A 12892-nucleotide genomic window follows, 5' to 3' on the forward strand; every position below is an offset into this window, starting at 1 on the left:
CGTCCCGCTCCGCGGGGGAGCAGCACCACCGCGTGGCATCGCAGCCCCGCGCAGGGTCCCCGGCAGGGACAAACCGAGTGCTCGGGGCTGTCACTCGTTAAAATTCTTTGTAATTAAAATGCTCCCTATTAGGGGCAGAGAGCCAGTGCTGGCCCTGCCCGAGACCCTCTCCGGGCTGAACAGTCCCGACTCGCTCGGCCTTTTCCTTGCAGGAAAGGTGCTCCGGTCCCTTCATCATCTGAGCGGCCCTCTGCTGGGCTCTCTCCAGTATGCCCACGTCTCTCCTGTACTGGGCGGCCCAGAACTGGACACAGCACTCCAGGAGTCGCCTCCCCAGGGCTGAGCAGAGGGGAAGGATCACCTCCCTCTACCTGCTGGCAGCGCTCCCCCTAAAACCCTCTGGGACACCATTAGCCTTCTTTGCTGCAATGGCACATTTCTGGTTCATGTTCAATTTGGTGTCCACCAGCACCCTCAGGGACTCTTCTGCCGAGCTGCTTTCCAGCTGGGTGGCCTCCAGCGTGTACTGGTGTACGGGGTTGTTCCTCCCCTGGTGCAGGACTTTGTACTTCCCTGTGTTGAACTGCACGAGGTCCCCGTCAGCCCGTTTCTCCAGCCTGCCCATGGATGGTGGTAGCACGACCCTCTGGCACGTCAGCCAGTCCTGCTATTCTTATGTCAGTGGTGGGAGTGGGAAGGACACACACCTGCACAGGACACACCCCAGCTAACTTAGGGCCAAAAAGCTGAGAGATACCTGGCATCCCCAGTGGGATACGTCATCGTCCTTGTTGTCAGGCCCGAAGGTGAGCAAGGTGAGCTAGAGGCTGTGGTTGATCCTTGCATACTCCCAGTACATTCTGTAGCTCTTCCCAGCACCTCCCTGTTGCTTCAGCTCCTGTGGCTTTTGGTCCCGTGGCCTCAGGTGCCAGCACCACATCCTGTTGAGAGAGATCAGCATTGTAGGAGGCAGGTCTCCTTGTTAGCATTCCCATGCTGGGTTTTGCAAGGCACTATAAGCTAGCCTGGCTGTGCCTTCCAGAGGTCACGTATAGAAAGAGGCTGGTGGAATACACCATCATGTCCCTGGGCTCTACAGCTCAGTGACCGCTTCCAACAGCAGCCAGGGGCTCATAGGGGAAATGCTTCCGTAGCTGCCAAGGGCCCGCAGAGAGATATCTGAGCATTTGAAGTGAGAGGGGGACTCAACAGATGCCACTCACCTGGAGACTGCACGTGGTTGGGTGGCAGAAGGCCATGAAGCCTAGTGAGCGGCCGCAGAAAGGGGTGACAGTCCCTCATGCATCAGCTCCACCACAGAGCTTTGCTGCAGGTGCCCAAGGTGAGGGAAGCTCCCTCCCACCTCCATCCGCTGAAGGAGGAAATCCATCTCATGGAGCAACATGACAATACAGGAAAGCTCATGACGTGACCCTGAGTTGCCCAGCAACTTGAGAGGTTTCCCTACTGACCTCAGCAGTGACACTTGTGTTTATGCTTCTGAGTCAAACGAGACCTGGGTGAACAGGCACATGCCCCAGAAACCATGACTTCCTGAGGCTGTCCAACCTGTGTCACCTGTGGGAGGCACAACTGCCTCAAGTATCCCTCCTTCAGCAAGCCCTGGGCAGACAGAGGAGGTCTGTCCAAGCCAGAATAGGAAATGTATTTAAAAAAATGTCTTAAAAAAAAATAAATTAAAAGAGGTTTTTAAAAAACAAAACAAAGCAAATCAAAACAAAACCAAAAACAAACAAAAAAACCACCAAACCCAAAAACCTGGAGCAGGCCGGGAAAGCTGCCTGTATCAGACAGTCTAGCTGACTGGGATGAGCCGCGGGCTTCCTAGGCAGGTCTGTTTAACCTGGTAAGAGCTTATGAAAGTAGCTTAAAGGCGGGCTTAGGAGAATTTGCACTAAACTAAACTGCATAGGCACTGGGTACAACGCTCAGGCCAGAACACAGTAGTAGGAGAAAAGTGGGACTTTGTACAAGTTCTGCCTTATAATCATATTATGCTGAAATTCATGGCTTCCTGACTGTTCCCATCCACCAAGCAGCGCCAGACCCTAAGGCCTGGCAGTTTCCATCGGGAGCAGACACCAACATCAGAAGCTTTTTGGACCCACCTGGGGTTTCTTGCACACTGTGGGTGCCTGTCCTGTGCCGGCAGTGGTGGCTGCAGGGTGCAGGCAGCACAGCTCCCGCAGTGCAGGCAGCACGGTTCCGGCAGCAGCCTTGGAGACCCTGCAGCCCTGGAACCCTTTATCCATGGGAACCCCAGCCCCTGTGGTTACCCCATGTGTGGCACAGCTGGGAAAACAGGTCTGGCTAGGAGACCATCTTTAAGCAGTGAGAAAGATGACAAAAAAAGCCAGAGGGGAGTATTTGTCCCTCCTATCCCTCATCTCATACCCACCTCCTTCCCCAGTGCAGGGATGCAGCTATATGCATCCTGCTTCCCTGAGATGCCAACTGTTTGTACCTGTCCCCACCGCACACTGTAATTAAACCTGGCTGAGCCTCTGTGATGAAGGCGAGGTTCCACCTTGCTGTATTTCAAAATATAAATCGCTTTGAGCACAAACATCACAGCAGCAATGTGTCTTCTCCGCTGCACGTGGCTGTGCTGGTTTTTGAGGCCACTTTGCCAACGCTGATGTCCTGCTGCATCAACACGCTTCCAGCACACCCACACATTGCTGTGGCCGCTCCATCAGTACCTGGACACACAAGGACGTGTGAGCCGCCCCTCGGCTTCAGGGCCATCCAGAGCTGATCAGTATGTCCCACCCTTGGTGGAACAGGAACTTCCTTGTGATAGGAAAGGGTGTGCAGGGGATTCACCGCAGCAGCAGCGTCCCCAGGCACCGCACATGTGCTCACACCAGCTTTTTTTCAGAGGTTGCACAAGCAGCCGTTTGTGCCCGTGAGCATCACACGAGGTCTCGCTAAAACCCAGCACGGTCACACAAAGCGGCACCTCTAGACATGAACTTTCAGCTGAAAACACAAAATGAGTGATCTGTAGACAAAAAGCTGTGGTTTAGCAAGCTGGGGTGGAAGGACAGAAATACTTCCACGCAGTCCTGGCTGTAGCACCTTGGGCTCACACCTTCCCACCTCCCTGGACCCCCTCCCCAGCTCCCCTGCCTCCGAGCTGACCCAGCTGCACTGAGAGCAGCCCTGCAAAGGCAGGGGCTGGGGACAAGCAGGACCCACAGGGGAAAGCGGGGGCTTGGGGTCAGCCATGGCGCTGCTCACACCTGGGTGAAGCAAGAAAGCAAAACCTTCTGTTTTGATTTCCCTGGCAGAAACCCCCACCAGAATTTTCTGGGGAAACCTCCAAATTGGACAAAAGTGAGTCTCTGAGGACTGGTTGGCTTTCCTTTCTGGGGAAACCAGCCCAGCACTCCTGAGCAACTCCCAGCCACTATGGCACCCACCTTGGGATGTCCCTTTTGTTAACAGCCTGCTCTGCTCTCTCCTGAGCTGAACCGTGGACCTGAGGGGTCAGGGGGCCTGGGATGTGCAAGTGAACCCAGGCAGAGTTTGCACACACCAGCCAGCCCCTGCAGTGGTGGTCAGAATTTGGCAATGCTGGCCACATGAGCATCGGTAAGGTCCAGGATGGACTGCCTGTCCTGCTCCAAGCAGTGCTTTCATGGTGTCCAGGACACTGGTTGGATGCACAGCTCACATACTGGTACTCTGCTAAACATCGCAAAGACCGACCTTTGTCCTGCAGCAATCGCATCACTGCTGAACACCTCAGAGAGGGAGATGTGGACACAGTCAAGAGGAAAAGGTGGGGAGAAAATGAGGATTAGCAAGGGCACATAAAGACATGACCTCTCCCTGGCAGAGGTCTGGGTCACAAAGGAGTGTTGCCAGATCCTATTGCAACTAATTATGAAGCTCAGCTCATCAGGCAGCGAACAGCGAGCATCAGCCCGATCTACAGCATTCAGGGAAGGTGATTGAACAAGTAGGGTGGATGTGCTGGGGCAGGTCTCTCCAGGACATAGCCACCACGTGCCAGCAGCACGTGCCGGTGAGGTGCCCCCAGCAGGACATCCGGGAATGGAACCAGCCTCAGCATCACCAAACCAGCCCCAGCATCACCAAACCTGTCCCACCACGCTCCCTGTTTGCCCTGGGATAACAACAGCAGCTTGCTCCACTGTGGTCAGTGCCCGTGCCTCACTGAGGATCCTGTGGGCTCGTGTGGCACCCAAGGGACATTTGGGAAGACACCTCCATCCCACCAGCTTCTAATCCCACCACCTTGACCACGTGCTTACCCTTCTCCCCTATATCCTCACCAACACTACTGCTCTACACGCCAACAGTGTTGTTCTTGAGTTTGGGAAAAGAGAGGCGTGCAGAGGCTCGACCCAGCTCTCAGCCTCCATGACTGGAGAACTACAGTACTCCCCAAGGAGCAACATCCTATGCAGATGTCCCAGCTTCATGGTCCCTTCTCACCAAGTGGTATGCCTGGCATGCCAGCAGCCCCAGCAGGAGCCATTGAACTTGCCAAGGGCTTTGTTGATGAAGGAAGTGCCAACAGCCATCACCACGTGGGTGGGAGGAAGATGCTGGTGCCCAGGGGACTAAGACAGCTCTCTGGCATCGGGTGAGAGATGCCTGCCTGGCCAGCACGCTGCCAGGTGGTTCACCAGACCAAGGGCCAGATTTCAGAAAGGCAAAAGTTCAGTCCCAGTGTCTGCTGTGGGACCCAAACTGGGCACTTCTTGTGTGACTGGCCAGGTACTCCCACAGCCAAGGGGACCTCTGTTGACTTCTGGTCCCACTGCAAACAACGGAAGAGGGGTCCCCAAAAGGCCCACTATGCAACAGAGCAGCTGCCAATGCACCCACCCCATGCAGAGCAGCAAGCTCTACCATGGATGTCCCCATGGCCAAGCACCTCAAGGGCTACACTACTCTGGCACATCTTCCCCCTTGGACAGATCTCACCCTACAGGAGGTGTCTGGGCATGCGGATGTACCTCTTACCTCAGATGTGAACTGCAAGTCCAGCACATAAGACCCCTGGATCCAAAAGCTTCATGACCCAGGGCATAAAAGGAGAGCAGAAGAGCCCAAGGACGTGACCAGCACCGTGGGGCTCTGCAGGAAACAGAGGTGGATTACTAGTGCTGGTGCTAATCCTGCTCCAAGAGCAGGTCCTCGACAAGGGACCTCCAGAAGCCCGTGTCATCAACACTCCAGTGAGTCTGTAATAAAACTTCCGGAGCCACAACCTGCTGCCTGTATCCAGAGAAATGCCCAACGTGCCAATTGCCCCCCTCAATCCTACTTCTCTGACCTTAGACCTGGTGTTCCCTTCCATCCTAAACATGAGGCAATGTGCGTGCTACAGCTTCCTCTCCCTAACTTCACTGACCTCAATCTCTGCCATTGCTTGGCAGCTAGCCCAGACATGGAGCCATCCTCATAACTGGCCTCCAACTCTTTCTGCTCTCCAACACTTCTGCTATCACATGATGGTCCAAGTGGTCCCCCTCAGCATGTTCTGCCCACTCCCATCCATGCAGCCCAGACCCAGGTGACAACATGTCCCTCTCCAGACAAAAATGCTTATCATGAGTTGGCTGGAAAGCTGCTGGGCACAGCAGGAAGAGCTTGAGTAAACCCAAGAGCTGCCCAAGGCCAAGGAAGCCATGACCTGCTGAAAGGTATCCAGGGAATTCAAGGCAGGGATGTGATGCTGCTCTCCTGACCCCCGAGCTGTGGCAGCTGCTGACAGGCAGAGCGTGGGCAGGTAGTGTGAGGATCTGCTCCACTCCTGAGTAGTGCTGCTGCATTTTAAGGCCATTAATAAATCACTGGTGCCTGGAGGCAGCACGTGTCCCTGGGCTCTGTGGGGCTGGCATGAGCAGAGCAGCATCCCTGCAGCCTCCACGTGCCGCTGCTTGGAAATGACTTATCCAAACCATCTCAGCAGATCTGGCTTTTGCTGGCTCACCATGGATGAGCCACCATCTATTCAGATGACAAGGACATAAGATATTGCTGCACCTGCCTTGTGCTTCCCAGAGAGGTGCAGGCCACAGTGACTCATGGAGCTACTTCGGATGTGAATCTCAGGAGTACCTGAGCTGTGGGCAAGCATGTCTTGGGCTCCAGAGCTGATTATGATGCTGAAAAGCATCTCTGTCTTCTCAGCCCTGTCCCGCACAGCCACTTGTAGAGACTGGCTAATGCCCCCACCCCTGAGGTCACTGCTGCCCCTTGAGGGTGGGACTGCGTTCAGCCTGTGATGCTTAGCTGGGGGCGGCACTACGTGCTGTGGTATCAAAGTAGGGGTACGGGGGCTCCCTCCACTCTGTAATCCTGGAAAGGGGGCCCTGAACACCCTGCTAACTCCTCTCTGCCAGACTCCCACATGCCTCCCACTGTCCCTGCCCTGGAGGAGCAGATGCAGGTTCTTCCAGGGGAGATGACTCCCACGGGCAGATGTACGCTGAACCAAACTGAACCCACCAAAACTTCTGCTGAGACAGACAGAAACAAAGACCGTGGCAAGACTGGAGTTGTGCCTCCCTGATGCAACCTGAGGTCATCCTTGTCTTTAGTAGCTTGTCTTTCAAGAAAGAGCATCCTATGTAAGCGTTTAGCATCTGCACTGCATCGCAGCAAGACCTTGCACAGCTTGACCCCAGGCTGGGTACCCAGCCACCTCCTCCTGTTTGCTTTGCTTGAGGCAGCTTGAAGGGACAAATGCACAGCGATGAGTTCAGCTACTTTGCCTCAAGAGGAATGTGATCCAGACCTGGTCATTCATCTGCCTGCCCTGTAGTCTCCCCTGCTAGCACGTTGGTTTGATACAAATCCTTGCATCTGCAAGAGGGTTTCTGGCAGGGCAGCCTTCCAAGGCTCCTCTCACCGAGCACTGATGCCAAAAATGTTAATTACAGCACCACAGCCTCTCCAAGCTCTGCTCTTACGCAGGAGCATCTACTGATGAGCTAGATAAAGGATTTACTACTTATTCTGATTCTTCTCCCAAGCTGTTCCTGAACTCATCTGCCATTTCCCCTTTGAGGTTTCTCCTTTGGGCACAGCTCTGTGTCTTGCAAAGCAACACTGAAATGCCTCCCTGACCCTGCAGGCAGTCTTGGCTCTCTTTGGGCTTTCCATTTTCCTTGGCCATGTAGCAGACGTCTGCCCTGAGCCTCTGACATCTCACTCTTCAAGCAATTCAGCCTTCCTCTCCCTTGGGAAGCTGCAAAGTGGGGTGGTGTTGTGGGACCAGCCCCAGGGCAGGACCAGGGGGGCTGTGGGGTCTTCATCCCTGGAGACTTCAGAGCTTGTCTGGACATATCCCTGAGCTACTTGGTCCAGCCGTGAGGCCGTCAGTGGTCAGAGCAGGGCTGGCTGGAGGGGTGAGAGCTCCTTCACAGCCAAAAAAGTTCCCACCCACGCTCCTGTTATCGGTGCCCTACACAGCTGGAAGCCAGCTGAGCCATAAAGCAACGGAGGACTCAGAGTGTGTTTGGAGCAAGGCAATGCGTTTGCCCATGAAAATAAGAAACCAGTGACTCAGCACGAGGCATGATGATTAGATAATAGATCATACAGCCCAATTGCACAGGACATCACAGAGAAACCGCAATGAGTTTTCACACTCAAGACCTGCCCCAGAGCATTTCTGGAAAGCTCCATATCTGAGGATCGCAAACAGAAAGCTCCTGTTTTAGCACTGACTCACAGCTGCCGCTGCCGGCTCTTCCCTCATCCCACACCTGGTATTTCTCACCACCCTAAATCATCGCTGGCTCTGCCACGGGACACCAGGCTCTGGGCAGGACCTGTTTTCATTGTACAAAGAGTTCAACAACTCCATGTGCATGACCTCAACATAGGCACCTGACTCACGCAATGACATCAGCGATGTCTCTGCTACCTCAGCAAGCGAAGGTGAGGGAACGGGAGTGCGCTGGGAACAGGTTGACAGATGCACGTACCTGCCTGCTCTCCTCGACCCTGTTGCTGCTTCTCCATTACTGCTTTCAAGCATGGATGTGCCAGCTGGCCAGAAGGGATTAGCTGGCGGATTAAGCTCCATGCATAGGCGTCAGTTAGCCAAGAGCAGGGCACGAGGAGCCATCCCTCCCTGCAGACCGGCATCTCCAGAATGTCAGCCAGTTCTGCTCCCAGTCACCTGGGTGGTGACCAGCCAAATCAGGTGGCACAGCACCCCTTGAGCCGGATTCACCGGGCAAAGTTCACCTTGAGCAACAAACAACTGAACCACCTCCTGCCCTTTGGGCTGTCTCCATTTCAAGGCACAAGGTCCTACCTGTGCTTTCAGTATGAAAGGCAAAACTTGAGAGATGGTTATGGTTCCTATCCCACAGAACAATCCCATCCTTTGGATGCTGTCCTGGTTTCAGCTGGGACTGAGTTAATTTTCTTTCTCGTGGTTGTTGTGTTTCAGATTTGGTTTGAAAGGAATGTCAATAGTGCATATTGTTTCAGTTGTTGTGAGGCAACATTCATGTTTTTCAAGGACTTTTTTCAGCTTTCCATAGAAGCTGAGAAGGAGTGTAGGCAGAACAATGGACTGACCAATGGAATATTGTGTACCATAGATGTCACACTTGGTATATAAATGAGGTTAGCTGGGGGTGAGTACTTGCAATCGCTGCTTGGGAAGCTGCCAATTCACCAGTTTACCAAGTGGTGAGAGTGAATTGAGTTTTGTATATTCTTTTACCATTACTATTATTATTATTACTGTTTTCCTTTTCTGATATTGTTCTATTAAACTGTCTTTATCTCATCCCATGAGGTTTTTTTCTTTCCCTTTTCCCTCCTTTTCTCCCTCATCTCCCTGCCCTTCTGGGGGAGAACTACACGAGGAGGTGTGTGGTCCTAGCTGCTGGCTGGGGTTAAACCACGACAGATGCAAAGATGTCCAGCTTCTTACAACATGGAGGAGAGGAGCAGAAGGTGAGGCTGAGTACGGCCAGGTTTCCTTCTACAGAAGGGCATGGACAATGACACCTGGGGTCACAAAAGCAGGCAGAAACCCCTATAGAGCAGTGGGGTCCTGTGACAAGTGCTGTAGGACACTAGAGCACCTCCTCTAACTGAAGAGCAGTCTTCTGGAGTCACCCGGGCTGATTGCACATATCCAGCTCTGTGCAGCACCAAACTGATGGGAAACCACAAGCTTTATCCCATCTTTCCAGGCTGTCCCACCTTCCCAGGGCTCAGTTTGTGCTTTAGCACCTTTTGTTCCTTCTTCATGTAACTTTTTTTGAGCAGGAAGCTGAGCTAGAGATCTCCAGAGGCCACTTTGCATCCACACCAACCACAACCACACACTGCATCAGATCCCCCACAACTCCCAAATCCCACACTTGCATCTCCCAGGAGGTAACATACAACACAGTGCACCAGGTGCCTTCACAGAAGCTAAGGTGAAACTAAACCATGCAGCAGGCTGAGCTCAGACACAACAGGACAGAAACACACTTTTTCTCTAACCCTGAACTCTAAAACTTCAAGGGAGAGCTATCGAGTGCTTTTCAGATGAGCCCTGAAACCCATTCATAGCTCTACTTGACACCCAGGTCATGGATAACTCAAAGACTGGTGACGGCACATCACACATTCTCTCCCCTCACCAGCCCCTGCATGCTCCATAGGCAAAAAGCACTTGCCCCATCATGTACAGCTTCCCCTGATAAACGCCCAGCTTCAGCCCACAGGCGCACACTTGAGAAAAAAACCTTGAAGGTCCTACCTATGGTCATCAATCTCTGCCCATCCTAGAAATTTGCTGCTTTATTCCAGGCTTTAGAAATAATTAAAAAAAAAAAAAAAAAAACAAAAAACAACAAAAACCAAACAACAAAAAAAAACCCCTCGAAAACACCACAACAAACTCAGGTACCAGAAAGCATTTATTTTTCCTAACCATACTAGCTGTCTCAAAGCTACCTCTTCTAGCACCTCCAGACCTTGCCGCATTCAAACCCTTGGACTGTCACGGCTACAGTGCCTGCATGCAGCTGCTACAGGACAATACATGTGACCAGCTCGCCATAAGAGCCCTGTCCTGCCCATCTCCCAGTAAGTTGCTCTCATTTCACAAAGCATAGTGTCAGACTGTTTGGAGTAACATTTTCTGTTTCATTTATCTCACCCCAGAGAGAAAATGAGGCAGGGGTAGGATCAGAGAGCAAGTCAGAGCAGGGATAAGGAACGATTGAGCACCTCTGGGTTTGGGGGAGGTGAGGAATCCTAAAGGTGGAGGGAGAGAATGATACCTACTACAGCCCCGGGCAGAACCACAGCAAAGTTCAAGGTGATCATCTATAATCAATCAAGAAGATGTGCTTAATTAATCTCCATAACAAGGAGCCAAATACTGCTGTAGGAATCAAGTACACCAAGTTGAAAAGACAGACAGCCACTGACTGTTTCCCTGTGGAGGAGAAACGGCACCAGAAAGGGGGAGCTCTGGCCTCAGCGGGTTTCAGGACTGCAGCTGAACAAAGCCACAGCACCCAGATCTGGTGCTGGGATGGACTTTATTGTATATTTAAACAAAGGTCCACATAAGCACATATCCCAATCTACTTACAACTCTGAACACCTACAGCCGTAGCCAAGGGAAGCACCATTCCACAACGGCCAACTTCTCATTCTGTTCCAACACCAGGCCAAAACAGAGTACGTTCCCATCCACATTAGCACTGGTATCTCAGGTGGTCACATGAGGGCTGAGCTGAGAGGTGCTGCTCAGCCCAAACTCAAGCCTGAGCTACTTCTACCGCAGACAACACCATGCGAGCAGTACCCCTCTACTTTGCAGAGATACTCAAAAGCAACGGATGGTGGGAAGAAAGAAAAAAATAAAAGCAAGATTCTTTAAATCTGTATCCCTACAAGCCAACTCAGTGAAGAGCCTCTGCAGAGCTTACATTCTCCTGGGTGCCAGCTCTGTGCTTCTGCAGTGTTGTGGTTTAACTCCAGCTGGCAGCCAGAACCACACCACCACTCGCTCACTCCCCTCATTGCAATGGGGGAGAGAATCAGAAGAGTAAAAGTGAGAAAAAGCTCACGGGTTCAGACAAAGACAGTTTAATAGGTAGAGCAAAAGCTGCGCACACAAGCAAAGCAAACCAAGGTATTCAGTGCACTGCTCCCCATCGGCAGGCAGGTGTTCAGCCATCTCCAGGAAAGCAGGGCTCCATCACATGTAATGATTAATTGAGAAGACAGACACCATCGCTCCAAACCTGTGTCCCCCTTCCTTCTTCTTCCCCCAGCTTTATACACTGAGCATGGCAATACGGCATGGAACATCTCTTTGGTCAGTTGGGGTCAGCTGTCCCAGCTGTGTCCCCTCCCAACTCCTTCCACCCTCCCCGCTCTTGCTGGCAGGGAGGTGTGAGGAGCAGAAAAGGCTTTGAGCTTAGCAACAACGAAAAACAGCAGTGTTTTACCAACACAATTTTCATCCCAAATCCAAAGCAGAGCACTATACCAGCTGTCGGCAAGAAAGGTAACTCTATCCCAACTGAAACCCTGACATGCAGTTTCTTACACAGACCCCCAAGCCAACTCTTGTGGGGACTCCAGCCCCCGCAACAACCTCCTTCCTAACCTCCCCTGACCCCTGCCAGGCCCCCAGCCCACTGTAACACTCCCTTATTAGAGAGCATTAAATCAGTAATTCTGTGACACACAGGGGTGAGCAAGCACCAGAGGCATCTACGTCTCCCAAGTGCCTAAGGCCGGGAAATAGTCCCAGACACTCCACTGGTACTCTCAAGACACAAAACCACACTGAAGTCTTCAGAGGTCACTCATGTCTTTCATTAACCAGAAGGAAAAAGAGAAGTAAACCCAAAGAGGTGGCTAACAGCTGCCGTGTAGCAGGAGAGAGCAGACCCCACACTTCCCAGGTATCACAGAATGGTCAGGGTTGGAAGGGACCTCTGGAGATCTAGTCCAACCCTCCTGCCAGAGCAGGGTCACCTACAACAGGTTGCACAGGACAGCATCCAGGCAGGTTCTGAATGTCTCCAAGAGTGGGAGATTCTGCAACCTCTCTGGAGAGCCTGTTCCAGTGCTCTGTCACCCTCAAAGTAAAGAAGTCCCTCCTCATGTTAAGACAGAAATTAATGTGTTCAAGTTTGTGCCTATTACCTCTTGTTCTATCACTGGGCACCACTGAAAAAAGATTGTTCACATCTGCCTGGCACCCTCCCTTTAAGTATTTATAAGATCCCCTCTCGGTCTTCTATTCTCTAGACTAAAAAGACCCAAGTCCTTCAGTCTTTCTTCATAAGAAATATGCTCTAATCCCCTAATCATCTTTGTAGCCCTTTGCTGGACCCTCTCCAGCAGTATGCACAGGCTTATTGTGCAAGGCAACAAACCAACCTCCCTTCCAAGCCCTCCGAGTCAAAAGCAGCCAGCTATTGCAGTAAAGACACCACTGTGGCAAGGACAAGTCAGTTCCAGTCATTTATTCATTGCAGCATTTGAAGTACACCAGGTACTTGGTGAAACTCGCTAGGTAGACAACAGGAAGAATACTTGGTACAGTAAATTTATATAAAAAGACAGTTAAATAGATAAAATACCATGGCAACCTCTCACTCTCGCTACAAACGGAGCAGACTAGCCCTGCGCCCACGTCAGCATCAACAGCTTCAGTCTTTCCAGCCAGTTGTGGTTAAAACATATATGGCCCCATACCCAAGGGACAGCCAGGCATCTGTCCTCTCAGTTGAGGCAAGGGGTGTGCTGCTCAGGCCAGCTCTTCAGCAGCTTGGCTTCAGGAGCTGTGCAGAGCCTGACTTCCAGTAAGGTTCAATCTTGTTCAGCAGGGCTGGGA

Source organism: Charadrius vociferus, unplaced genomic scaffold, assembly GCF_000708025.1.
Source record: "Charadrius vociferus isolate BGI_N301 unplaced genomic scaffold, ASM70802v2 scaffold39, whole genome shotgun sequence".
In the NCBI taxonomy this organism is placed as follows: domain Eukaryota; kingdom Metazoa; phylum Chordata; class Aves; order Charadriiformes; family Charadriidae; genus Charadrius; species Charadrius vociferus.